General features: G+C 51.8%; 1 long non-coding RNA gene across 2 annotated transcripts in view; it reads right to left on the minus strand.

The window, feature by feature from the left end:
- LOC307195922 overlaps positions 1–27574 on the minus strand; it is a 160518-nt gene that overhangs the window by 53515 nt on the left and 79429 nt on the right. For both annotated transcript variants that reach the window (XR_013830990.1, XR_013830991.1), the window contains exon 3: positions 26918–27098. This is a non-coding gene — a long non-coding RNA (uncharacterized lncRNA). The remainder of the gene's footprint in view (positions 1–26917; positions 27099–27574) is intronic.

The following is a 27574-nucleotide window of genomic DNA, read 5'->3' on the forward strand; positions in this document are numbered from 1 at the left end:
CGGGCCCCAGCAGTTGAGGCGTGCGGGCTCAGTAGTTGTGGCTCGAGGGCTCCAGAGCACAGGCTCAGCAGCCCTGGTGCACAGGCCCAGCTGCCCCGCGGCACGTGGGATCCTCCCGGACACCAGGGCTCAAACCCGTGTTCCCTGCATCGGCAGGCGGACTCCCAACCACTGCGCCACCGGGGAAGTCTCCAGAAATCTGTGTTTTAACAAGCCTTCTAGGTGACTCTGATGCCAGCTAAAGTTGGGAGATCTATACATTTCTGTCCAGCTCTAATATCTAATGAGCTGTTTTCTTTTACCCAGAAGAACGATTTACCTCCCAGGTTATGTTATACCCTTGAAAGAAGGACCAGCCCTTCTCTTGAGAGAGACTGAGAACTCAGCCTTGTCCCCAGCTCCAGCCTCGTCTGAAGCTGGCATCACCAGAGCTCTGGGATCTGCCTGAACTCAGACCTTGGTCCTGCTGTGCTCTGGGAACTGGCCTGGGCTCAGGACTCTGGATTCTGGGTGTGGCCTGAGATATAATAGCCCAGAGGAACCAAGTTCAGCCTCTGTGGCTGTCACAGGGCAGCAGAATCTTATTTCCAGACAGACGACCAAGTCAGCTCCATCAGGAGAGTTGGAGGAGGCCAAGAGCTAAAAGGAGGCTGTGCTAGCTCTGGGGATCACAGGCATTAGGGTGAGAAACAAATTTTATTTCCTTGCCACCAGCCTTCACTCAGAAAAAAACTCCAAGGAGAACACCCCGCTATAGAGACACCAGCTGTGTGTGTATGCTTTCTCTGCAAGGAACTTCTAAATGCAAACAAGGCCTCTAGGCCCATGAAGGGTATTAAGAGGCATCCCTTCCTGGCTTAGATCCAAGCCCTAGATCTGTCCACAGGGACATCCTCAGACATCTGACTGTCCCCAGCATGGTGGCCTTAGCTGAGTGGTCTTCAGGAGCTGGATTCCTGGAAAACACCAGCTCTGGGACTGGTGCAGGCCAGCTCACAGACTGATTGAGATCGAAGGGCGGACCCAGGAGGGCCGGGGCCCAGCCTGGACTATAGGGGAACCCTGGGAGCTGGGCCCAGAAACAGAGGGTACAGTGCGCAGGGACAGGAATCTGAGACAGCAGCTGGACAGGCTACAGACTCTCATGGCCTAATAGGCCCCCTCGGCCTCTCTAGTACAGGAGGAATTCCGGTGGGGGGGGATTGGTGGCGTGGGGCAGGTGATGGGGCTGCTCTCTGGTGAGGATGCAGAGAGGTTGGCAAAGCCAGACCCTTGGTCCAGTCAGTAATATCTTCCTCCTTGGGCCCTGGGCCACTGAACCATAGGGCCCATTCCCACTGAAACACATTTCCCCCAGATTTCTGGGGCCTGTGATTAAGGTAACACAGTGAGTTACTAGCACTCAAGGAAGAGGCAAGGCTGAGAGAGGGAGGAGGGTGGGCCCGACTGACACATCTGTCACTAATCACAGGCCAAGGCTCAGACCAAAACTCATTTTGGACCCAGAGGCTCTGGGCCTGTTTTGGGAAAGTTGACTAATCACGTAATCCTGCCCATCAGACAATTTTTCTGCCTGGCTTCCAAGTGGGAGTGGGTGAGAGCCCTGGGGGTAACTGTCCTGCTGAGGAATGTATTCTCTTAAAGGGGAAAAGCCACCTTAGTTAAGCTTTGTTTGTTCCACAGAGGCCTATGGTTTAGGAGTGTCAGCAGCTGGGCCTTGATGGCAGCGCCAGTGCCGGGTGGAGGCCAGCCCTCAATGCAGCGGAAAGGCGTGGGGAGCCCCGCAGGACCACTGCCGCCTCTCTGGGCCTGCTACTTAGACGTGGGCTGGGACTAACAGCTCAGCCTGGCCAGGAAGCTGTTACAAACGCAGACTCTCAGCCCCTCCAAGCCTGCTGCACTGGTCCTGGAGCAGAAACCTTGCTCCCTGGCCCGGGGCCACTTGGGGGATGGAAACAGCACAGCACCTTCCTCCAAGAACTGCCCTCATGGGCTTCCCTGGTGGCGCAGTGGTTGAGAGTCCGCCTGCCGATGCAGGGGACACGGGTTCGTGGCCCGGTCCGGGAAGATCCCACATGCCGCGGAGCGGCTGGGCCCGTGAGCCATGGCCACTGAGCCTGTGCGTCCGGAGCCTGTGCTCCGCAACGGGAGAGGCCACAACAGTGAGAGGCCCGCGTACCGCAAAAAAAAAAAAAAAAAAAAAAAAAAGAACTGCCCTCTTTCCAGTCCAGACAACTCAGGTGGGAAATGACAAGTGTCCTCAGCTTGTCCACATCCCCCGTGCTGAGGTGACCCCTGTTCAGGGCAGAGACCCTTAAGGCAGCCATCCGGCACCCGTGTGGACTCGTGCACACACAAGTACACGTACACGCACATACCCTCACCCCTGCCCCACAGTGAGTCCGTCCCACCAAACCAACAATACACAAACGATACAATTTAAGACCACAGCCTCCTCAAGTCACAAAGTAGCCAAGTTCCAGGCAGGTTGTGTGCAAACGAGATTTGTCCCACTGATCGTATTTTCCCTTCAACTGATGTGATCACTTCAGAGATGTGTTTGCTTGGTGGTGGTTGGGAGGGAGGTTTGAGACGAAAATATACATTTTTTAAAAATCACACTTGAAAAGGAAGGAATCCTTTTCAGATCATACAGACAAAAGAAAATAGTAGTCTCATGGTCATACCTCACCAGTACCTCAAGGCAGGGATCAGGGAGACCTCTGCTACTGCGAAACCCTGAACTATTTCCTCCTGGTCTGTGTCCTCCAGCGAGGTGTGGGAAAGGAGAGGCATCTCCTAGGACACTTCTTTGGTAAACCGCTTAAAGTCAGCTTCTTCCTGTGAGTGTCCCGTAGTGATCCCTCGACACCCTTAGACCATCACACCTGGGTCTCTCACAGACTGAGCAGGAATGAGCAAGCAGCTGGCAATAAGCATGCACTGTCCCTTTAAGAGTGTGGCCTGAGAGTTTATTTACCAGGAGGCTTGGTTGGGTCTCAGTGGGAGGAAAGGAAGATAAAATGGGTTGGGATACTAGAAAGACAGAAGACAAAAAAAAAAAAAAAAAAAAAAAAAGAATGCAGAGAAAGCAAGATTAGAAAAACTAGGTCTAGAGGGAAAATTTATTTTTGCAACAAGGATTCTAGTTCCCCAGGGGCTGTTTCCACCCAGCAACTTAATCACCAAATGTGTAGGTTGGTCAAACACAAGTCGCCGGGTGAGCCTGACTGAGGCAGCCTGAGCCTGGCTACTGGGAGCCACCTGCCCAGCTCAGGCTCTGGGCCCAGGGGCTGGCACTGCAGGTTGAAAGGAGGACAGGGTGCGGGTAGCCTGGAGACAAACCCAGCAGCTGGGCCTGTGGGAGGGACAAAAGTTCCCAACCTGGGCTCTGGGGCACCCAGGATCCCTGCAACTATTTGTATCTTTGTGTGGTGGACACACATGTGCTCTTGAGAGCCCACAGCTTTCACAGGCTCCCCTGATCTTTGAGACCAGCAAGAAGAGTCCAGTTGGGGTCAGGCCTGACTCAAGCCCCTTGTGATGTGAGGTAGGCCACTGGGACCCTCTGCTTTAGGTGTGCTGGTAAATCTGTTTCCCCAGGAGCTGGGGAGCCGCTGAGGCTGACCAGGCACAGAAGTGGTAAAATGAAAGCTGTCATTCCAGGCGGAAAAGAGGGGGATTTTCAGGTGGCTTTGCCAGAGGCCAGAGTCCAAAGATGGTTGACACTGAGTGAGCTTGTGGGACAGGGGGAACCCTGTAGGCTTGGACCCAGTCTCTGGTGAGACATTCTGGGTACAAAATAAGACCATCCACAAGCAGGTTGGACACACAGCACGCACGTGTGCACGCACGCACAGATGCCGTCCCCTTCCTCGCCCAGCCCTCCTGGACAGCAGGCTCCCTGCAGAAACGGATCTGCCCATGCTGGCTCTTTGAGGCCGTGCCTCTGCAGGGAAGACAGCTGAGGGCTATGGGTCATGCTGAGGACACTATCCAGCCCCGCTTGAAGGGGCAGAGGCCACCAGGCCCTTCTCAGGGGACAGCTGGGCCCTGATGTTCCAGGAGAACTCCCAGAATTTGTCTTCATGTCATATTCTGAGGATTGGGGGACAGCCTCTAAGTGGGATTATACCATCAAGGCTGCTTTGAACTCTAGCTGCACCGGCTCCAAAGCATGTCCCGTCTCCTGGCAGTGGAGATGAGGAGGGGCGTATAGGGCAGAGACTGGGTCACGCTCAGGTCATGGGACTGGGCGGCCAACACCTCTGCCCCTTCACACCCCCCAGTCCCCCACAGACTCTAGCACCTAGAGTCCTGGCCCTGGGGTGTCAGGGCACCTCTGTCCCCACTGCCACCTGTCAGAGGCATAACTCCTTAAGTAGGGAAAAGTTGCAGTTTGGGACCTCAAACCTCACTCACCAGGAAACTGGGTGATTACACTGCCTCAAAAACTCAAAGTGGGGCTTCCCTGGTGGCGCAGTGGTTGAGAGTCCGCCTGCTGATGCAGGGGACACAGGTTTGTGCCCCGGTCTGGGAAGATGCCACATGCCGCGGAGCGGCTGGGCCCGTGAGCCATGGCCGCTGAGCCTGCGCGTCCGGAGCCTGTGCTCCGCAGCGGGAGAGGCCACAACAGTGAGAGGCCCACGTACCGCAAAAAAAAAAAACCAAACTCAAAGTGTTTGATTTCTCCTGGGGAAGCCAAGGGCAGTTTGCGTAAAAGGTTACTAGACTGCGCTTCTTGAGGGCAGGGGCCGTGCCACCCCCCCCCACACACACAGAGCCCCATTGGCGCTGATGTCGAGCACACAGGCAACTTAATACGTGTGTTGGCTAAAAGGATGGGACGATGGGCAGGTGGACAGGCTATATCCAGTCTTCCATTTTGGGCCCTCCATGACAGCCAGTTCAGAGAGAAGAGGCCAAAAGAGAGTGAAGCTGTCAGAGGGAGGCAAGGGACCCTCAGGTGGGTGCCCCTGGGGGAAGGAGAAGGAAACATCGACTGGTCAAATCAAAATCCCTACAGCCCCAGAAATCCCTGCAGGGCCTGGCAGGGACTGGGCTGCAGTGTCCACTTGCTCCAAACCTGCCTCAGGCTCCCATCCTCCTGCCCAGCTTTCAGGGTGCCCCTGTCAAGCCGCCTCTTGCTAAATAAACCTGCCTTTGTGTGTGTGTCCTGGAGGAGAGAGAATGGACTGGGGGAGGGGAAGAGGATCTGTTTGTCAAAGTAGACCTCCTGAATGCTTTTAAGGTCCTGCAGTTTGGATGAGTAAATATTTTCCCTTTTGGATGAAAGGTGCAATCATCACCGTTTTTTAATTACTTTAATTAGAAAAGATTGCCTTAATCTTTTACTTATCTGTACTATTGTGGGAACTGCCGGAAAATGAAGTGCAGGGAAAACAGGTGGAGTTTGACCTTTGCTCTAAGCATCTTGAATTTCTTCTAGGCTGGTAATTACGAAGAATCAGGGGAAGTTCCTTGCAGAATCTAGGAAACGCAAACACACACACAGTCGCGGATACGAGGGCACGCTGGCTCGCTCTCTCCCCTCCCCTCACACACAGGCACACTCTCACGCACGTGTGTGTACATGAGTGGAAGGGAAAATGGACCGCAACGGGGCAGACCAGAAAGTTCCAACTTTGGGAGCAGCGTTCCTCTCAGAGCCCTGAGATGTGGCTTAATGAGTTTCCCAGGGTGGCCTAAAATGATTAATTAAGCAGACAGCTCCTCACCCCCTCCCCAAACAACGGAAACCCAGTAACGGTCTGTTTGGGGAGGGAGCGGCAGGGGCCCCCTGACCCCAGGGGTGGCTGGGGACGTGATGTAAGAGCCAGGAGCCCAGATAAGGGACGATAGCAACGGCCTATAACGGCCACCGAGGCTCACCCTGCCCAAGCCCTGACTAAAGGGCCTCTCTCTGCTCCTGGCCTCTGGCCTCCTGCCCTGTGACTGGGCACTGCCCAGGCCCAAGGGGACCCTTGGCAAAATGGCAGATTGGGGACAGTTGTCTGTGGCCTCTGTCCCTCCCGCTCAGGAGCCCTCCTCCTGCCCATATCTATCGTGCACCGTTCCTGGGCTCATAGCTGAACACTGGGAAGGGATTCTAGAGTCTGGCTGGGAGTCCAGACCCACAGGCGTGGAGCATGATGGGAAGGGAAAGAGGAGAAGTGGATGGGGGTTTCCTTGAGGGCTTCCCTCTCAGACCACCTGTGTGTGTGGGGAAACTACTCTGTCCTTCAGAGCTGTCAGAGGCCCCCAGAGCCCAGCATCAGCCAACATGTACTGAGCACTTCCGGTGTTCAGGACACAAGGGGTGAGCAGTGGTGTAAAATGCAGGTTCCCAGGCCCTAGCCACGGGGATCCAGCTTTTGTTGCCTGAAGGGAGTCCTGGGATCCAGGCGATGCTTGCACACAAGCAGAGCTAGGCACTCGGGTGTCCAGCGGCACCTCCATTTTCTATCACCGGGACAGGCTGCCTCCAGAACCTGGATGTTTCTCTTGGAAGGTGCCCCAAGGATTCAGCCGTGGTGCTGCCGTTGTATCCTAACCTCTTTTCCACAGACAAGGGCATGGCCTTCCTTCCCAGACAGTCACATCCCCTGGGGACTGGGACAAGAGCAGGACAAAGGGCTTCTCTGGCATAAGGAACACCCAGCTGGGGGTTTGCAGTCTGCCTTTGTAAACAGGCCTTGCAAAGGGGACAGGGGCTCCAAAGCAGGCCCAGACCGGGCCAGCCTGCAGGGTGGGAGGAGATGGAGGTGGAGGTGTGGGTCAGGCGGAGCCAGGAACAGTGTTTTCCTTTCTAAAACGCTCCGGGTGCTTGGAGCGGATTTCCAGCCTTGTGTTTACAGCATCTGCAGCCGCGTCCGTGACCGCGTCTGTCTGTACCTGTGTCTTTCTCTCCAGGTGTCTGTCTGTGTGTTTGCGTGCTCTAGCTGAGTCTCTGATCACACCTGTGGGCGTTGGTCCCTCTGTGTCTGTAGGAGGCCTTCTGAGAAAAATGGCTCTGGCTTCCACTTGTGTGAGCTCTTCCGCCTCAAAACGTGGCTAAAATAAACCTTGCTGAAAAAACTTTAACAACGATTTTTTTTTCCTGTCCCTGGCAGGGGCAATAACACCAGCGGGTCTCCACGGTCAATTTAGGAAGCTTGGGAAAACACTGCTTATAATTAAAAGTCTAGAAGGGCCTCAATTAGGGCAGTGTTTGCCCTGCCGGGCCCGTTCCCAAACCCCGCTCGGCAGCATTCCTCTCCTGGCTGGAAAAAGCCTTTGATTTGCACCAAATGTTCAGCGGTCACACTGGACCGGGCCTTGGCACCGCAGCCCCTGCCAGCTGCTCAGGGCACAGGCAGGCCTCTGCCCCGAGGCTGCTACCTGAGATCCCAGCCCTCCCCCCGCCCCCGACTTCTAGCCCCTCCGTCATCCTGAGCTCCTGAGGTCTGGAGGTGCAGACACCCCTGGAGATGGAGCAGCCCGGCCCACACCGGCGCCGACTCCCTATCCAGGGCGGCAGTGCTCACCCTAAGAACTGAAAGCTGAACGTCAGGCCTATCTGAGGATGAGGCGGCTGTGTCAACGTGGAGAGAGGTGGTGTTAAGACACAGCAAGGGACACCCCAGTGCCCCTTCTTACTCCCCAGAGGCTGCCTGCATCTGAGCACAAGCCAGCCTTGAGTGACAGCCACCTCAGGAAATTTAGCCAGAGGGCTCCAGATGGTTCTTCCAGGACCAGAAAATACAGGGCTTGGCAGAGAGGGTCAGGAAATAGCACAAGCCTCTGACCTCTTGAGTCCCTAAGGATTAAAGACAAGGATCTAACTGGGATGGGGCCCAGGGTGCCATGCCTGCCCCCTCCTTTTGGTGGAGGTGGGGCCTCCAAAGACAGAAACACGGGGACCCGGGGTGTTGCCTCCTCTCTGGGGAAAGGCTCAGCCCCCTCAGCTGGGTGGGCGGGAAAGAGAAGTGCTGAGTCAGCTCCAGAGCAAGCCTCTTCTCCCTCCCAGGACACACTCACACACACACACACACACACTCTGAGGCCACAAGTGGGCCCTTGGTGTCCCAGATCACAGCCACCCACACAAACTCACATTTCTGCTCAGGCTCATACTGACACCCACTCACAATCACAGACACGGCAACAGTCGGACACACAGACACTGCAACAAAGGCTGGCAGGCCCCGGGCAGGACCAGGCTGCCTTCCGAGGTCCCTGAGTCCTTGGCAGCCCCCAGCACCTCTTGCGAGAGCAGAGGAATCATTGGGCAGGCAGATCCTCAACCCCACTGGCCGCACCCCCGGGGGGGGGGCGGGGGCGGGAGAGTTTGGGGAAATCTTGAAGAGGGCAGCCTAGGTGTCCGCCCCAGATCTGCTGATGCCCCAAAGGGAGGGCCTGTCCCCAGCGACAGGGAATGGCAGGGGAAGGGTTACAGGCTAACCAGAAAAAACAATTACTAACGGGAAAGGCAGCACATTCCAGCCCCGCTTAGCAGGGCCGCCAGGGCCGTGGGTGGTTCTTGGATTATGCATTTCCTTGAAAACAAAAAGGAAAGTTCAGGGCAGTTCAGCTGTGCCCTGAATCTCACTCTGGGGCCTTTGTCTCCAGCCCCCTCATAGCCCGCGTGACCGCGTGCTCACACACACACACACACACACACACACACACACACACGATCCCACTGGCCCAGCCAAATGTCCACTGAGAAAGGGGGAACATTAGTACCACTGAAAGCTTGCAAGAAAAGTGGGGAAAGAAGAACTGAAGCGAGAAAGGGGAAAGGGTAGGGAGTGGGGACCCCAGAGAACTCTCATCGCCCGCAAGTCTCCATTCTGTGGGTACTGTTGTGGGGAATGTCTGTTGCTTCACTCAGCAAACCTATCTGGAGCCCCTGTTCTGTTCCAGACACCGTGCCAGGTACTGGGCTTATCCTCGAGGGCTTCCTGTCAGGAAGACCTGCTCTCCCATTTTCCCCACAGTGGTCTCTTCTACCCGTTTCTATCTCAGATCCCAGCTCTCTCATCTATGAAATCTGGTCTCCTGAGAGATTCTGATGATCGAATTCAGACTGAGAACTACGCCGCTGATAAGGCTGAGAGGAGGTCCTCCCAGGGTGGTTTACTTTTTAAGGAGCATGAAGATGGTAGCACTTCCCTGTGCAAGAACTGGAGGGGAGCAGCTGTCTTGCCATAAACATGGGAACAGATTCAAATGGCCGCTGAGCCTGACTGGACATGTCCTTTCTCCCCGTCCTTCACCAGAGCCCTGTGAGGACACAGCTTCCCCACCATAAACGGGGAAACGGAGTCATGAAGAGGGATCAAGCAACTCGCTCAAGCCACAGCACAGGCTGCCTCCACCCCCCCCCCCCACCCCGCTCCCTGGGAGCTCTCTCCCTCCTCGGCTCTCTGAGTGGCATCTTTGAGGTCTTAGTTTAAACACTGTCCCTCTGAGAAGGCCTGTCTGACCACCCGTCCGAAGAAGTCTGCTCCGTATTGCCTCTTGTCCCCTTCCCCTTGGGAACGTGCTGATTTTGTATGTGTTTATCTGAGGTCTGTCTTCCTGGCCAGACTCTCACCTGGAGGGAAGGGCTTGCGTCCATTTTGTTCACCACCTATATCCAAGCTCCTGGGATAGTGCCGAGCACACAGTAGGTGCTCAATAAATGTTTGTGGAAGGAATAAAGAAATGAGCGGCTACATAGCTTGGGTAGGTGGAACCAGGTCAACTTCCAGGCCTCCCTGTAGATTTCTGCCGCTCTCCTCCATCGAACTCCCTCCAGAATGACAAAGTGAGCAGGAAGCTTGGGGCCTCTCCATTCCAGCCCTGGGCTGGATCTAAAACAGCCCAAACTTAAAAAAATAAAATCAGATGCCACAGCTGGGCTGCATGTTGCTTCTGTTAGGCCCAGATACCTGGTACGTAGGGGTCCTGATGGGACCTCGCCCAGAGGGAGGGCGGGGGGCACTGGCCCATGGGTTCCACCTGGACAAGCTCATTCATGTCTCTGCTCCACAGGCACTGACCAGGTGCTGAGCTGGGGTCTCACAGGTGGTGCCTGCCCTCAAGCTGCACCCAGGCTTTTCCAAAAAGACACTCAAAGAACCATACTGGTGAACTATGCTCAGACCCTGTGGAGAGTGAGATGATCTGGGGGCCACAGCTCTGCTGGCGACGTCAGGGACAAGGAGGTTGGGCGTGGGCTGAGAGAGGGGCTGACCAGCATGGGCGTGCCAGGGACAGGGGACAGCATGTGCCAAGGCACAGAGGGAAGAGAGCGCCTGCGTGGGCCTAGGTCACGCCAGGAGTTCACTGGGCCTGCATCAGAAAGTTCAGGGAGCGGAGATGCCGGAGAAGGGGCTGGAGGAGGGATGGACCAGGTCACGGGCGGCAAGGTCACTGGGGGGCAAGCCCTGGCGCCTCAGGCGGACCCAAGGAGCCAGGGCTTTATTGGGTAGGCAGTGGAGAGCCCACCAGGGCTTTTAAAAGGGAAAGGGAAAAGACATAGGCAGCTTTGCATTTTAGAAAGCTCAAACTACCAGAAATTTGCAAAAACCCTGGTGGAAAGTAAGAGTGGACAAGTTGGGAGTCTGTGGCTGGCACCTAGGCAAGCACTGATGGCTGGGACTTGGGGCTGCGGGGTTAGAGGTGAAAGGGCAGATGTGAGAGGCATTTAGGAGGGAGTGGGAGAGCCTTGCGATGAACTGACATGGTCTGCTCAGCTGAGTGCAGATGGGCAGGCAGGAATCCAGGGGGAGAGGATGATGTATCAGCCTTAGCCATGTATCTGGGGGCTGTTAGGGATGTGGGTCTGGAGGGGAAGGTGCTGGCCTGGAGCTCTGGAATTGTCTAAACCCAGACCTGGGTGTTGCCCAAGGAGAGGACCAGGCAGGAAGATTGAGCTGAGTGACAGAGGAGGGCTAAAGGTAGAGCTGCCCCTCCCTCTCGGCCAGATCAAATCCTAGCATCCGCTGAGATCCACTTCATGTCCTCCTACCCCATCCTATGTGTGAGAGACAGCATGTGGCAAAGACAGGAGGGAGGAAAGGAACTTGCACCAAGCCCGAGGGGCGGGATTAGGATGGGTGGAGGGCCTTGGATGGGGGAGCAAAGGTGCAGAGGTAGGATAAGGGGCCATGTTCCAGAACTGTAGGGGTCTCCCCAGCCCGGGCCTGGCCAAGGCTCCTGGGAGGCAGATGCTTAGAATGACCTGCCTTTGTTGGGGGGGACAGACCCCAGCCCACTCAGATGCAGTGGCCAGATGCTATGGGGGGCAGCCCTTCCTCGGGGGGCTGTTAGCCCAAGGCCTGCTGGGTCCAAGCCAGGGTCTCTTGTTTCTCTCCACGTGGAGTCTCCATGGGCCGGGCACAGAGGTGACAGGGAGAAGTACGTGTCCGGAAACAGGAACCTTGAGCTGAGCATCGTTTTCCACTCCTTGTCCTTTCTGTGATGTCGAAGAGAGGATTTTACTTCTTCGCATTCTCCAGGCTGCACCCTAGCTTGTCCCAGCCAAGGGGGCCGTGGTCCTCAGGGATCTGCCACCAGCCCTCAGCTTCTCTCCCTGAGTCACTCCAGAGAGGCCAGGCGAGGCCTAGGACCCCAGCTGGCTCCCCACTCCCTCTCTCCTCCCAGACCCCACTGCAATCCCACCTTTTACCTGCTCTCCCCCTCTTCAGCCAGGCACTCCCGGAAGAAGGCCCTGAGGACAGGGCTGTGAAGGACCCACATGGCAGCTGACATGGCCAGCCTACCTCCCTTGGCTCTCCTAATGATGCCGCTGTTGCCAGTGGCTGGCTGCTAGTGGTCCACCCTGTCCCACAAGCCTGTGCCCAGCCAACCTCAGATGCCAGCGGATGGCCCATCCTCTTTGGTACCCTTGCCCATCCCCATCCATCTCTCCCTCGTTTCTCTTTCTGATATTCCTTCCCCTCCCTGCTCCTCAGCCTATGTGTGTATATGGTGGGGGGAGGTGCCCCAAGCCTCGATTCTGGCCGATGAGACCTGCCCATCGAGGTGGAAATCATTGCAGTAATTAACAAGCCTCCCGGGCGGCGCTGGTCAGGGTGGAGAGGCGAGGAGACAACTAGGGCGGCTGAATCGTCTGGTGAGCCCCCTGCCTCCCGCCCCTGACAAAGGCCAATGCTTCCCAAGCCATGCTTGGGGCCAGAACAGAGAATGAGCCCCTTGTCCTTCGGAGGTGTCACAAGGCCTGGGATCCAGCGCATTCCTTGGGGCAAGAGAAATGGAGGCTCAGGGTGTCCGGTGGGGAGGGCCAACTCCCAGGCCAGAAATGGGTTTAGCCAGGGAGGTGGGTGCTCCAGAGATGCCCCTAGGGGCCTGCTGAGTCACCACCATCCCTTTCAAGGCACTGGTCTCCCACCCATGATCCTGCCTTGGACAGCTAGGTGGGGGGGGCCTGAAAGGGCCTAAACCACACAGTCTGGAGGAGCTGGAGATGGGAAACCAGCTGGCCCCCAGCCTGCTTCCTCTGGAGCCACTCTGTCCTCAGCCCAGGCCTCTAGGTGTGGCCTGTCTCCCCCTTCTTTTTTTTTTTAGATGTTGGAGGTAGGAGTTTAGTAATTTATTTATTTATTTTTGCTGTGTTGGGTCTTCGTTTCTGTGCGAGGGCTTTCTCTAGTTGTGGCAAGCGGGGGCCACTCTTCATCGCGGTGCGCGGGCCTCTCACCATCGCGGCCTCTCTTGTTGCGGAGCACAGGCTCCAGACGCGCAGGCTCAGTAGTTGTGGCTCACGGGCCTAGTTGCTCCGCGGCATGTGGGATCCTCCCAGACCAGGGCTCGAACCTGTGTCCCCTGCATTAGCAGGCAGATTCTCAACCACTGCGCCACCAGGGAAGCCCTGTCTCCCCCTTCTTATGGCTCTAGCAACAGATTTCAAAAGTGGGAGCTCCCCACTCCCAACTCAACTGCCCCCTCCCAGCGGTGGAATTAAGCACAGGAGAGTCATCTTCAAAACCTCTTCGTTGGGCTTCCCTGGTGGCGCAGTGGTTGAGAGTCCGCCTGCCGATGCAGGAGACACAGGTTCGTGCCCCGGTCCGGGAAGATCCCACATGCCGCGGAGTGGCTTGGCCCGTGAGCCATAGCTGCTGAGCCTGCACGTCCGGAGCCTGTGCTCCACAACGGGAGAGGCCACAACAGTGAGAGGCCCGCGTACCGCAAAACAAAAACAAAAAAAAAACCTCTTCATCACCATGAGGCTGGCACCAAGGTCGCGTGGGCTCTGCCACCCACCACCCCAAGCAGGACTTTGGGCTGGGCCAGGAGAAAGGGGAGGGGGCAGTAAATATTTATTGCTTTCGATTGAGATAAGCTAAAGTGATGTGTGTGACAGCTTTTCCTCTGGCTCTGCTGGTGTGCTGTGGGTCTTCCTGCTTTGGGCCTCAGCTTCCTTCTCTGTAAAATGAGGATTTGGGATGAGATCTGTGGTTTTCAAACTCTGCTCTCAGAGCCCAAGCATTCTATAGGAAAGAATCAGGGCTAGAGCAACTCTGGTCTTATCAGTTGCGGACTGGGCTTCACCCCTAAGATTTCATGTGCGGAATGAGTTCACAGCTGAGAAACATTTGATCACCTCTGGGGCAGGTGATACCTGTTTCTGTCCCAGCTTGAAGTTTCCAGAGACCGGCAGCACCACATCCACTGCAGGAGGGCTCGGGCTGCCTGGGGAGAGAGGAAGGACCCTAGAAGGATGAACCAAAGGGACTTACTCCTCAAACCTGAGGTTGGGTACAGTACTGGACACATAAATACATATATATGTCCAGGACACAGAGGGACGAGGCTGGCTCAGGAGGGTCAGGGCAGACCCAGAGGAGAATGTGTACCCATGTTCACTCATACATGCTTATGTGCACACACACGCATACACACACGCATACACATAGGCATAACACGGTTGACCCCTGCAGCCCTGCCTCCACGGCAAGGCTCCAGCTGGAGGAATTTCCTTGTGTCTCCCTCTGAGCCCCGCCCCACTCCCACTTACCTCCTCTTTGGACTCTTCAAGCTGACCTGGCTGAGCTCTGTCTGGTGATGAGGAAAATGCCTCTATCTGTTTTCAAATATCTGGGGCTCGCTAAAGACCAACGCATTTTTTTGTTTAAAGTGTGTATAATTTGAGGGCAATTTGATCCATATGTTTCTGATTCTCTTGCACTTAAATCATCAAAATATTGATTTTTAAGAGCCATTTGATGTCTAAGGACCTTTTTAATAAGCTTTTAAAACTCTTTAAACCCAGAGACTGGAGCCGGTGCCAGGGCCCGGGCTGGCTGCTGGCTGGTCGCAGCCCCTCCCTGGGTTGTGATTACTTGGAGCTGAGTCTCACGCCCCCGCTGCAGGCCTCACCTCTGCCTGGACTCCCTGCCTCCCCCAGAACTAGCCAGGGGTTCCAGCTACAGCTTCTTGCTATCCTGACAGAGGGGCTCACCCCCCTTTCTTTTCACAGACCTCACTCATATTTCCTCAAAGCACCATTAAGACACAAACCAAGAGGAGCAAATAGGATTTTTAAAGCCTGCATAATATTTTGCTGTAGAACTATGCTACGATTTATTTAACCAATCCCTATTGAAGAACATTTAGGTCATTTCCAGTTGTACACCTCGCTGCACATTTCTGATTATTTCCTTTGGATACGTTTCTAGAAGTGAAAATACTGGGTCAAAGAGTATGCACGCCCTTAATGCTCTTTCCACACATGTTGCCACATCATTTTTCCGAAAGATTACACCAATTTATACTTCCACAGGTCTCCCCTCCTGTACTCTTGAGAGGAACGCTCATTTTTATTCAAACAATGCTGTCCCATTTGAACACAGAGAAGCTCTCTCACACAGCACAGATCCAAGAAGGCTCTAAAACCAGAAGGCCTGCGTTTGAATTCCAGTTCTGCTATTTACTAATTGGAAAAGTTACTTATTCTTTCTGTGCCTGTTTTCCCAACTATAATTTGGGGCTAATAATGGCACCACCACATATGTTTATCATGGGGATTAAATGAGATCATGTATATAAACTTAAATAACTTGGTGTCTGATGCATAGTTGGGGTGAATAAATGATGGCTAATATTATTACTATACCTTAGCTATTCCTTCAACCCAGAATGCCCTTCTCTTTCTCACCTGTTTTTTTTTGAATTTTATTTATTTTTTTATACAGCAGGTTCTTATTAGTTATCTATTTTATACATATTAGTGTACATATGTCAATCCCAATCTCCCAATTCATCACCCCACCCCACCACTTTCCCCCCTGGGTATCCATACGTCTGTTCTCTACATCTGTGTCTCTATTTCTGCCCTGCAAACCGGTTCGTCTGTACCATTTTTCTAGGTTCCACATATATGCGTTAATATACGGTATTTGTTTTTCTCTTTCTGACGTACTTCACTCTGTATGACAGTCTGTAGATCCATCCACGTCTCTACAAATGACCCAATATCGTTCCTTTTTATGGCTGAGTAATATTCCATTGTATATATGTACCACATCTTCCTTATCCATTTGTCTGTCGGTGGGCATTTGGGTTGCTTCCATGACCTGGCTATTGTAAATAGTGCTGCAATGAACATTGGGGTGCATGTGTCTTTTTGAATTACGGTTTTCTCTGGGTATATGCCCAGTAGTGGGATTGCTGGGTCATATGGTAGTTCTATTTTTAGCTTTTTAAGGAACCTCCATACTGTTCTCCATAGTGGCTGTATCAATTTACATTACCAACAACAGTGCAAGAGGGTTCCCCTTTCTCCACACCCTCTCCAGCATTTGTTGTTTGTAGATTTTCTGATGATGCCCATTCTAACTGGTGTGTCTTTCTCACCTTTTTGATGCCCTTTTTTCCCCCACTCACCTTTTTTGATTCACTCACTACCCGGGTCATTACTTGTCTCTACAGTTAGCTAAGTTCCATTTCAATTCAAATCAATTCAATTCCATCTCAAGAATTCTGGCATTGTGCAAGCCAGGGCCTGGGGAGCTGGGCAGACACATAAAATAGACCATCTCTGAGGTACAGGCGAAGATGTGCTCTTTGAGATTTACAGTGGCCCCCACCCCAGCACACTCCATTCCTCGTGCTTTGATCTCCTATAACACTTTGTGTCCATGAGGTCATTATGGAAGAGACTATGTACCGCTCTCCATCACAGCTTAACTGTGTGTGTGTTTGCATGTGCATGCATGTTCTTGTACACATGTGTTTGCATGTGTGTGTTTCTGTGGGCACGTGTGTGGGTGTGCATGCTTGTGTGTGCTTAGAGTTTAAGTTCCTGAGGTGCGAAGATAACATGGTGAGTTTCCTCTGACTTTTCCACAGATCTTACCCAAGGCAAGGCACAAAGCTGCTATTCAAGAAACACACGAATGAATGAATGAATGAACAACTGAACGAACGAACTAACGAAGGAACGAACCATAAACCCTAAACTGGCGCTCAGGCTGAGGATGTGGGAAGAGGGTTCCACTGGGAGTCAGGAGTTCTGCATTTGAAACGCGACAGGTCCTGTGTGACATGGGCAGGACTTGCCTCTCCTATTCCTCCGTGTTCATCCCTGACAATTGCAGGGATTGGATTAGATAGTTCTTCCCAGTTCGGAGGACGCTCTGAAGCCTCCATTCCCCAGCAGGCTCTGTTCCCAATTGTCAGCCCCACTCAGTCCCTCCAGACACAGACTTCATCAGACCCATGAAGGCCCCAGTCCAGCTTGGGGAGGGCCTCATGCTCCCCTGCCTCATGAGGCTCAAGGATATTTTGTCTAAATTCTCCAGGAACAGAGAAAAAGCACAGAGGCTTTTGCTAAAACCCAATGAGCGGGTCTCTCTGAGGACAGGGATTAAGTTTGTCTCTGCCGATCTCCCCTCTAGTCGCCTCCCCTGTCTGGGAACCAGCTTCGTATTCTCTGGGGTTTATCCTCCCTCATATGGTTCCACTCCCTTTGTGTTACCCTTGTGCCATTTTCAGCCATCCCTTTGGAGCGCCTCTGTGAAGAATAGATCCCCAAAGAACAAAGCAAATTTTGGTCCAGGCTGGTTCGAAATAAAGTCCCCCTTCCTTCCATAATTGCAATTTGGGAAAGAAATGAGACCCTCCTGACTCCCTGGCCTGGGGTAACTCTGCCAGACCTCTCACCAGACATAAAAGGCCATCTCTACTGGCGAGGAACGGGACAGTCTCAGGGGCCCAGCTTCCCTTCATCCCAGCCCAGGACATTTCAGGCTCTGACAGAGCTGCTGGTGATGGGCTGGTGGCTTGATTCTTACAGGATTATCTGGATTTGGAGGGTCTCTCCGGGGTCAGTAGGTCTGGGAGGCTCGAGCCTAACTCCACACAGAAGAGGTAGGCAGAGGGGTCTCTATCTCTGAGTGACCCCTTCTGTCTCAGAACTGTCTCTGCTCAGGGAAAGAGGCCTGATGGCTCTCAAGGGTCTCACTTCCCCCACCTCACCCTTACCTCCCAGATATCACTTTTGGGCTATAAGGTGCTACTTCTGTTGACGAAACAACAACAGGAATGTGAGCTTTATGTAAAGAGTGGAGGGTGCTTTTGAATAATTGATGTGATATTTTTAATCCAAGTTTTAAAAATCCTAATGTTCCAAAAACAGAGGAAACACTGATGCTTCAATATTCAAACTGAACAATCTTTTACTTAAAAAAAATAAAGTCTTGGAGTTCATAACCCATTGGCGGGCTCTCAGAAAGCCCCTTTTAAAAAACATTTTTTGGCTGCGCAGCAAGCGGGATCTTAGTTCCCCGATCAGGGACTGAACCCAGGCCCACGGCAGTGGAAGCGCCAAGTCCTAACCACTGGACCACCAGGAAATTCCCAGAAAGCCCATTTTAATGACCTTGATTCTGACTCACCTTACTTAGAATATATGACTTTTATGCCCCTCTTTTGTACACACACACACACACACACACACACACGCAACACACTTGCTCTGTGATCCTGGGCAAGTTTCTCAATATCTCTGGGTCTCAGTTTACTAATTTATAAAATAAACATAATTTACCTAATAAAAGATTGGATAACTATGTCCAAGTTCCCTTCCAACTCTTGAATTCTATGATATCAAGGGAATTCTGAGCATGCAAACTTACTGCAGCAGCTGTATAACAAGCAAACTATTTTGCCCTGGATAATCCTCAGGGCATCCCTCCAGCCACGGGCTATGGATGGGGCAGAGCTGACTGAACTAGTGAGGGAGACAAAATACTGCTCATGCTTTCAAGAAACACCTCTGTGAGCTACCCGAAGGCAACACCACATCTACCTTGCTCACTGCTGAACTGCTGTCACCTAGCACAGGCTCCTGTACATAACAGCTACCCAAAACAGTCGTTGAATAAACAAGGGAATTAACTAACTAATTCATTAAGGCATGCATGCTGTGTCTCTTCCAGGATTCAAATAACTCTTTTCCCCCCAAATGCAAAAGTTTTTGTCACTAGAACACCTAAGATGAATTTTTTTCAGAGGATTCTAGACCAGATATTGGTAAATGTATAACATATTAAAACAGATCCAAAGTAATTCCTATGAAAAGCCTCCTCCCCCAAACGTAACCTGTGATGATACAAGCAAACAGATTTATTGACCCACTGCACCCAGGTAGAATGTTGCAGAGAGAATCCTGAAATGATGTCTCATTAGGAGAAGTGAGGCCATGGTTTTCATTTTTCTAGTAGAAGGTGGATATCAGAAGTGGAACCAGTATTTGGACTGATTATTTTCTTAAGGCAAAGGTCGGTTCAAGTGAGGTGAGGTGATGAGTGAAGAACAAAGTGTTACAGAAATCCAGACATGCTGTGGTGATAACTGCGTAATTGATGGGAGAGGGGTACTGGTTCTTATCCTCCAGACCCTCCCCTTTATGGCCATTCTCTGGCCAAACCAAAGGGTCAGCCACAAAAGCAGCCTCTACACCACTGTCAGGATGCTGGGCGACATTATCATCTCAGAAACAACAGTTTGGAGTTGGACAAATCTGGCCTCCCTGCTCCGTTCATCAGGTGATGAGTTGTTGGATCGTATGATGTGATTATACTTGTTCACCCACAGTCAAGACTCCGGAGAGTCTACACTCGGCCACCACCATGGACATGGAAATGAAAAGCGTGATGTTTAGGCTTTGTGGAATCCCAGGTTAAAAATCATGTCCTAGAGTCCATTTGGGTTTACCTTAGAGAGAAAGGTGGCCATCTCCTTCAGTTTCAAAATAGATTGTTATACCTAGTCAGTAATATTTATCCAGGTGTAACACAAAATGTTGACAATGCACAGATAATTCCCTGGCCCTTTACAGAAAAAGTTTCTTGATTCCTGGTCTAAGGCACTATTATGATGGGCCATTTGGGTCATATTGTAAGTTCCCCAACCTGGCCACTGTAATTCCACACTATTCTTGGAGGGGTTCTACCATATTATAAAATATGCACAAGAATTTGGGTTACAATGAGACCCCTACAAAGAGTGGGCCTCTAGCCTATTGGAGAAGCAGACTTAGATTGAGATGACCCCACGTAAGTTAATGACAGTTGGCCAAATGAGCTGCTTCTGCACCTCCTGTCTCGGGCTCCCAACCAGACGGTAGCTATCTCCAGCTGCAGTCCCTCAGCAAAAGAGGTGTTTGGAAATTTTGTCTCCCACATCTACCCTCTGGGACACGAACTCAGGATGGAGGCAAACATTTTCAGATGGAGAGCCAAGCTGAAGTTCATCCTCTGAAGGTCACCTTGGTCCTTGGGGCTGGTTTTGGCCATCGACTTATTGGTACTCATCTGCTGACTATGCTATGGCCATTTTTTCCCCTTAGAGACCAAGAAAGTTTATGACTAAACAGAACAAGACAAAGGTGAGATCAGATGAATAATGTCTAAATTGGAGAAAGCCCTTGTTCAGTTAGAGAAAGTTGTTCTGATAGAAGGAAAACTGACTTCTACTGATCTAGTGCAGCACAGGAGAACACTACACTGACAATTCTTAAATGACCTCTTGTTTGGAGAAATGAATGCATTTTATTTTACTCCTCCTTGTGGGGCTCAGAAGCTCCTAGAGCAGGATATCAGAACAGGACACACGCTTAGACTGGTTAATTTCTTAAGGTGAGGGTCCGTGTATAAAAGGCAAGGTTCTAAGCAAAAAAAAGGAAGTCTTGTACTAGTCACCAGGTCTTCTGATGTTGCTACCACACAACTGATGTGAACTTCTGGTTCTTACTGCCAGTCATTCTATAGTGATAATGGCTGTCACTTCTTGAGCCAGACAATGTAGATGGTTTACCTCTGTGTACCCTGTGCCAGACACTGTCCACATTCCATCTCATTTAAAGCTCACAACAACACTGTCAGGTTGGCATGATTCTTCTTTCCATTTGACAGAGGTGGAAACTGTAGCACTTGCCCAAAACGTAGCAGTTAGTAGGTGCCCAAGCCAAGGCTAGCTCTTTCTCTGCATCGGTGTCTCACTGCCTCTCCCGTGGGTGTGACCCCGTGAACACTGAAGCCCTCATTCCCAGATTCCCCTTCTACTTGGTCTTCAAGTAGTGGAGATGCACCTCTCAAAGTCCCCATACCCAGCAGTCACACACCTTCACACTCAGAAGGCCTCTTCCCATTTCTCTCCCTCCTCACTCAAAGTTCAAAGATAAAGCCATGTCAAACAATAATCACTTAAAGGGTGCTCAACTTCATTAGTCAAGCAGGAAATGCAAATGAAAACCCAACCAAAATGAGATACAATCAAACTCCCACCAGACAGAAAGTTCAAATGAAAAGCACTGATAATAGCAAGTATTGACAAGAATACGGAGCAACTGGATCTTGTATAATGGCGGGAATGTAAACGGGTATAACTTCTTTAGAAACTGTTTAGCAGTGTCTGCTAAAACTAAACATATACCTTCCCAGATATAGATCCAACAGAATTGGGTACATGCTCAAAAGAGTGCTATTTCTAATAGCTAAAAACTAGGGATTACTCAAAATATCCATCAGTAGTAAAATGGATAAATATACTATATTCACAAAATGGAATACTATACAGCAGTGAGAATGAATGAACCACAACTCACATAACAACATGGATGAATATCAAACATAATATTGAACAAAGTTGTACACACGAGAATATATACCATATGATTTCATTTATAGGAAATACCCAAACCGTTTTGATCAGCATAATGGTTACCCTTGGCAGGGGGATATAAAGACTGGAAGGGGACAAAGAAAAGGGCTTCAGTAATGTTCTGTTTTTTGATTTGGGTGAACACAAGTGTGTTCCCTTTATGAAAATTCATTGAGCTCTACTCATAATTTGTACCCTATTCTGAATGCATATTATACGTAAAACTGAGAGCTTAAAACAGATGAAGGCGACTTCCCCGGCGGCCCAGTGGTTAAGACTGTGCGCTTCCACGGCAGGGGGCGCGGGTTCAATCCCTGGTCGCGGAACTAAGATCCACAGGCCGCGCGGCACAGCCAAACAAAAGACAAACAAACAAAAAAATAAAGGTATATAGCCTCTTCTTTCCATCCCACTCCATCCATCTTCACCCAGTAAAGTCCATTTTCAAGGGGAAGGAGTTACAAATCCAGAGGGCCTGTGTCTGAAATGCCATGTTCATTGGTCCCTGGGATGGAGGTTCCCAGGTTCTGAATACCCTGCCCACCCCAGTGTGCAAAGTGTGCACACTCTGCAGTGCACACTTTGGTCTTGCACCATGAAGATGACAGACTGGAAGTAATGGGGCTTTTAGAGCCAGATAGACCCCAGCTCTGCTACTCACCTATATGGGGCATTGGGCAAGTCCCTCCCTCTCTCCAAGCCCCTATTCCCTTATCTTCAAACAGAACAGTAGCACATGCTGTTCGTTGTCTACCCCAAAATCATTCCTTCCCACTTCTCTGCTTCCCACTACAGCTGAGCACCCCCGTTGCGTGACTTCCTAGCCTCTCAGGTTGCTAGATCAAGAGCGTGTGAGCCTTCGAAATGCAGCATGGGAGGGCACTTGTGTTCTTGGTTGGCACACTGTTGTGCCAACCTGGAACTCTGGCTCTGGACAACTGGAGGGAGACAGAGGCCCTGGGTGGCCTGTGAGGCTCAGGGCGCAGGCTCTCCTGAGGGGCTTGAGAGGCTCAGCTCCCTCCACTAGAACTGAGAGGTGAGAGAGCTTTTTCCAGACTGCAGGCCAAGTCCCAGAGGAGGATGAGGAACCAGGCCTATTGCATCCAACTGTGAGTTGTTCAGAAGTGCCTTCTTATGTCATTTTCAATAAGTATTTGTACAATGCCTACGAGTGCCAGGTACCCTACTGTGTGCTGGGGACACAGTGGTAGACAAGACAGATAGGTTCCCTGCCTATCCAATGGCCACAGCAGTTCCAATGAACACAGACTTCCCAACTTTCTAAATCACTGTGAGCATAACTGTCACCATATTCCCACCTCTGTGTTTTGAAATCCATCAATAATCCAAGGACACTCCCACAGTCCCTGGCTTGATGTTGCTCAAGATGAATTGTTTTGCAGGAAAGTGAATATTTATTGAGCATCTTCTACGTGTAAGACTTGTAAGACTTGTAAGACTTGGTTCTATAAACATGAGGTCCATTTTCACCCCTCAGGGAGCTTACATTCTGGGGTGGTTGGAAGAGGACAAATGTTTGATCTGAGTAACACAAGTTATCATGCCTGAAGGAACCATAGGGAAGGTCCAGAGCAGCTGCGTCTGCTTTGGGGATGAGGTGACCCTAAAGGTGGTAGGATTCCATCAGGCAGAAAAGGATAGGAGATGACCCACAAGAACAAGTTAAGGGGCAATGCCCAAATGGGGAAAAAAAACAAGCTGAGGATGGGGATAGGAATCAAACTGGCCTAGAGATGTGGTTTGCAACCTGATCGGAAGACCTTAAATACTAAGCCAAAGAATTTGGACTGCATCCTATGGGCAAAGGGGCATTTCAGGCCAGGAAGTAATGTGACAGACCCAGTGCTGTGGGAAGATTACTTTGACATCTGTGATGGAGATGATTAAGGAGGAGGAGACCCTGGAAGCAGCAAACTGAGGCCTGAGCAGCTTCAGAGCTTTCAGAGAGGGGCTCACACCCTCCGGGTTTGATTCCTGGCTCAGTTGCTCTGCTAAGACTGAGCACATCCTGCTGTGGAAGACTGCTGGTTGCCTCTCAATATCCACTTCCCTCTCTCTCCTTTCTAACAAAATCTTGAGTTTGTCTGGGGCAGCAAAATTCCCTGTTAAAAATATTCACCTCCTCCAAATCTAGCTGAAGATGTCCATATTTCTGGCCAATGAGGCATACAAAGAATTTTATAGTGGGGCTTCTGGAAAGGTTCTGTTTTCTTGATAAAAAGACATTGATCCAGCCAGCACACATTTTTTCCTTACCCACTTCTTCCAGCCTGGAACTCAGTTGTGAAGCCTGGAAGTGGTGCAGCCACTTGTGACCATGAGGATAAAAGCTACCAGTCAAGGATGGCAGAGCAGGAAGAGAGCAGGAGTCTTGATTCTTAATGACTTTCGTGAACAGCTGTACAAACCTGGACTGCCTATCTCTAGCCTTCCTATTATGTAAGAAAAATAACTGTTTAACTTGTTTAAGGTTTCTCTTAAGCAGCCAAATGTAATTCCTAACTGATATACATGGCTACCCTGAATGCCTCACTTTCTCCCTCTTTTCATGATCTCACAGCCTGGCACAGGAATGGATTATCCATCGACCACGTGCTTTTCAGAAGCTGCCCACAAGAACAGCTGAAGAGGCCCTCAGTCTATACTGCCCCCTCGGTCCCAACTCTCTCAGCCTTGCAGGGCCTCCCTAGCTTGCCTGGATCTTCCAGAGACCAGAAGGCAATGCCAGCTGGGACAGCCCCAGGAGATCTCCAGCTGTGAATCTAAGGCAAGAGTCCTAGACCAGCAGTCAGAAGTCCTGGGATGCCGGGCCACCTCTGCTACTAATCAGGACATGACCTTGACCCAGTCACTCCCAATGCCCTTGGGCCTCAGTCACCCTATCTTGGGAATGTGGGGACTGAGCTAGGTCAAAGTTTTCAAAGTATGCATCAATTAGTTTGCATTTAACTGTAAATAATAAAAGCAAGCAAAAAATGAACAGCAAAAAATCAAAACCAAAAAGATAGTGTATTCAAACAGGCTTAAACAATGAAGAAAGTTATCATCTGATAAAGTCCAGAGACAGGACCACTCCAGGGCTGGTATGGTCAGCTGCCCACCAATGTCGTCAGGCGCTCTGCAGTTCTCCATGGATTAGCTTTGCCCCTGATCTGGCTTTCTTCAGGGGCACAGGTTGGCTACCACAGTACCAGGCAGCACAACCAAGGCACACCCCTAGCCAAGAATGAAGTGGATACATCTTTCTTGTGTTTGATTTTTAGGAGCAAGAAGTTTTTCCCACAAGGCCCTATCAGACTTCCTTTTACCACTCACTGGCCAGAAGTGCCCCTTTCCAACCCATCACAGAAAAGGAAAGATGGGATTGCCATCTGGTCTGAACGTATTCCGGAGAGCCAACCATGACCAGTGCAGAAAGGGAGCCCTCTTCTCTAAAGAAATACCACATGACCCCATGAGGCAGAGCAGATAAAAGCAGAGGCCCTTGGAATGAAGTTAGGAATGGGAAGAAGGCTAGCCCCACTCCTACTGTCCTCAAAGTCCCAGTCACAGAACCCTGGAGCCCTTAACACCGGTTTGAAAGCCACTGGGCTTGATCTCTAAGGCAGCTTCTCACTCCAACACCCCATGGGTCTCTGCTTCTATGATTCATGTCTCTAGCAGAACGGGGTCAATAAGAAAGGGGAAACTACCCACATCCCCTGAGGTCACCCTGAAGACGGGTCCAGTCAAAGGGCCTGGGGGCTTCTAGCCTGGCTGCAGCTAGGAAAACTCTATAGACTGTGTTGTACACTCATCATAGTGACGCACACTCATACAACCGTTTCCAGTTTGCAGGCACACAGAATCTCATCCAGTCTAAGAAGCTGCCTTATGAGTAGCGTATGGCGCAGATGGCTCTAAACGAGAGCCACAGAGGTGGGGAAACCGAGGCATAAAACAAGGAGGGCCTTGGCTCGCAAAGCCAGGGTCTGGAAGAGCCTAGCTGGAACCACAGGCTGCCAATTTGGCCTAAGGGTGAGTGACGCTCCTGGGAAATTGAGGATACAAGGAAAAAAGACATAGGCATGACGGCAAGGCCCCAGATCACGGAGGCACGGGCTTGCTGGCTGGGTGATTGGGTCTCTCAGTCTCTCTGAGCCCCACTCCCCTCAGGGTCACTGGGAGGATGGGGCGGAGCCCTGTGAAGGGTTGTTTAAAAGAGCTGTGGGATCTTCCAGGCTGAGGCTGCAGACAGCTTGGGGAGGGCAAGCTCTGTTTCCTTACTTCAGACTATACCTGAAGGAAGACTGGGCCCCAACCACAGACTGCCACCCTGTGCCTGCCACCTCCTCCTGGGCACTTCCCCCACTCCCTGGAGGCAGACGGCTGCTGAAGGCGCTCCCCACAAGCCGGCTCATTAAAGATTTGCTCTGTCAAGCAGCAATCAAAATAAACAGACCAGCCTGAAAGCCAGGGAACTAAAAACCAATTAAGAGGGAATGGAGATGGAAGGAGGGGTGGAAGCAGGAGGGGAAAAGAGGCCGGGGCTTTCCAAAGACTCAGTTCCCATGGCAGCCAGCTTCCAAAATAGTCTGGGAATGAAAAATAATGAAAACCACAGCGGAGAGAAAAGCGATCCTGGCAGAAGAGTCCCGACCTCGGGATTGGCTAAATCCCCTTGCTCCTGGCTCCCAGAGGGCGCCTCGTGGGTCAGAGCACCGGTGACCTGTCCCTCGCCACCACCACCCCCCCGCCCACCCGTTCCTCGTTCCCTCTCAAGGCTGTGAATGGGGCAGACCCTTGCAGGCCCTGCTGCCAAGGCCCCAGGGTGAGGGAGCCACAGTCAACACCTGCCCCACAGGGAAACTGTGATGGAGACGGGGAGGGCTAGGGACAAGACCGGAAGGGGAAGTTCAGGTCTGCCAGCCTGGTTTCAGAGGGCTTCCTGGAGGAAGTGACATTCAGACTGAGATCTGAAGTAAGAGCTGGCCAAGAAATGAACAGAAGGAAGAGCGCCTCAGGAAGAGAGAAGAGGAATAGAAAAGGCCCGGGAGTGGAGGAGCAGAAGAGAGAGAAACACCAGAAGTTGGGTAGGGCTGACAGTTATTGAGCTGGGCATGCTCTGTGGCAAGCTGAGTGCTTTTTATGCACTGAATCCTGAGTGGTGAGAACCACAGCAGGCTGTGACTCCCAGATTTTGTGAAGGTGGTGGAGCCAGGATCCCAGCCCACATCTGCGGACACTACACCTGCCCCCTTTCCCCTCTGCCTGGAGCCGGGCCTTCCGGGGAGCCCCCAGTTCCCTGCCCCTTCTCCTACCCGGGTGACAGGGGACCCTGCATGGCATTTCTAGCGTCACTTCCTAATGATATCTCCGAGGAGGCCCCTCAGCCCACCAGGAGGCATCACCCGAGGCATCACCGTTTAACCATCTCCAGACCCCCTTGTGGTCTGGTTTCTGTTTCATTGGTGAGGCAACAGGAAAGCTGAGATCCTATTAAGCTCACTTGCAGTTGCCAAAAAGGAATAACGGCCAAGATTAAGTTAACCCTTTCACACTCCCTCGCTTCCTGAGCCACAGAAATAAGAGCCCTGAACCATATTACCATCAAGGGAAGCAACACCTCAGCCCCAGAGGAACGGGTTCCCAGGCCCAGAGGGACACCTGGCCTCCCCAGGAGGCCGGACCGCTCGGGAGCCTGTTCTGCACCAGCGTAAGCAACGGCGTGATAACGGGCAGTGCCCTGCCCAACAGCACTTACTCAGTGGACGGGCTCCCAGTTGGGAAGCAGGACGGCGCTACCTGGACCTGGGTCTTCCAAACAGGAAGAGGCGAGGTGAAGGCTGTGGAGTTCAGTGGCAGCTCTTAGGCTCTGATTTTTCACTCTCTTTCCAGGAAGCCAAGCCAGCACCAAGTGGGAGTCCACTGGAAACGGGGTGCACCTGAGAAGGCAAAAGCACAGCCATCAGATCCCAACTTAGTGTCCTCTGAAGTCTCGAGCAGGACAAGGGGAACGTGGGCCAAGGAAAGAGCACTGGACTCAATGTCCAGAAAGCTGGCTTTGAGTAGAGTACCTGTCCTGTCCTCGTGGTGAATGAAGCATAGACTTTGTAATCAGAGCCCCCCAGGCATCAACCTTAGTTCCATCATCTGGTAGCTGTGTGATCATGGGCAGATGACTCCTTCTGAGCCTTGGGTCTCCTCAACAGTAAATGGGCATAATAATACTGACCCCATAGGGAGGGTCTCTATAAGGGTGACAAAAGGTGCCAGAGTGCCCAGTGTAAGCTGGGGGTGGAGTAGGAACTCACTAGCATTCCTTCCTCCCCTAAGCCTCAGCTTCACCACCTGTAAAATGGGGTACCAACTCTCCTAGGTTAAGTGTGCAAAGCGCTCGGAAAACTGCAAAGGCCTATGG

This window comes from Stenella coeruleoalba (genome assembly GCF_951394435.1).
Source record: "Stenella coeruleoalba genome assembly, chromosome: 13".
Taxonomy (NCBI): domain Eukaryota; kingdom Metazoa; phylum Chordata; class Mammalia; order Artiodactyla; family Delphinidae; genus Stenella; species Stenella coeruleoalba.